Consider the following 783-nt stretch of genomic DNA (forward strand, 5'->3'; position numbering starts at 1 on the left):
TATCTCAGCACCTGGTGGCGCTAGAGCTACCAAACTAAGTGCAAACGATCGGGCGCCCTCTAAATAGTATATATACCGAATTTCAGCCCTCTAGGACCTATAGAAACGAAGTGCACCCCACCCTATAGGGGGGTGCAATTTCGCATTTTACCCTATATACCTAACTCTAACTCTAACCCTAACCCTAACCCTAACCTCTAACCCTAACCCTAACCCTAACCCTAACCCTAACTCTAACCCTAACCCTAACTCTAACCCTAACCCTAACCTAACCCTAGCCCTAACTCTAACTCTAACTCTAACCTAACCCTAACCCTAACCCTAACCCTAACTCTAACCTAACCCTAACCCTAACCGGTTCAACTCGGGTACTGTTAAATCTATAGATGGACCAAACCGCGCTCTAAACCTAACCACCATAACCGCAGCATTTAAAAACCTAGCCGGTTCAACTCGAGGACTGCTATTTTTAAGGCTGGACCAAACCACACCCCTAAACTTAACCATCACAGACCCAACGATTATAATTTAACTATGACATTAACCGTCTTTGATAACATGGCAGTCTGGCTGAAACTGGACTTCATGACGGAACGCGATGCTGGGTCGGGATCGTCGGACTCTGAATTTCGAGCTGTGGTCTGGTGAGTACTGCTAAATTTAAGGCTGAACCGAACCACACCCTAAACTTAACCGTCACAGACCCAGCGGTTTAAAAACCTAGCCGGTTTAATTCTAACACAGCTAAATTTAAGGCTGAACTAAAACACACCCTAAACTTAA

This window comes from Carassius auratus, chromosome 2 (genome assembly GCF_003368295.1).
Source record: "Carassius auratus strain Wakin chromosome 2, ASM336829v1, whole genome shotgun sequence".
NCBI classification, from domain to species: Eukaryota; Metazoa; Chordata; class Actinopteri; order Cypriniformes; family Cyprinidae; genus Carassius; species Carassius auratus.